This window comes from Eimeria tenella, genomic scaffold (genome assembly GCF_000499545.2).
Source record: "Eimeria tenella Houghton genomic scaffold, Eth_scaff2776, whole genome shotgun sequence".
Taxonomy (NCBI): Eukaryota; Apicomplexa; class Conoidasida; order Eucoccidiorida; family Eimeriidae; genus Eimeria; species Eimeria tenella.
In genome coordinates, this window is record NW_013542651.1 from 1,528 (window position 1) to 1,874 (window position 347).

The following is a 347-nucleotide window of genomic DNA, read 5'->3' on the forward strand; positions in this document are numbered from 1 at the left end:
CATGAGCTGCTGCTGCTGAATTTGCCGTGGTAAGAAAGAGGGGGCTCATTTGGGGAGCCCTGTCTGCTGCACCTATCCTTGGCAAAGACATGAGGGGCTGAGCCGCTTCTTGCTGCTGCTGCTGCTGCTGCTGCTGTCGCTGCTGCTGCTGCTGCTGCTGCTGCGCGTGGTCCTGCGAGCTGCGCGTTGACTCTTCGCTCTCTGAGTCGGTGGCGTCCAGCACCACTTCAACGTCAGCTCTTGTTGCTGCTGCTGCTGGTCGTTGTTGCTGCAGCATCAGCTGCTGCTGCTGCTGCTGCTGCTGTTGCTGCTGTTGCTGCTGTTGCTGCTGTTGCTGCTGTTGCTGC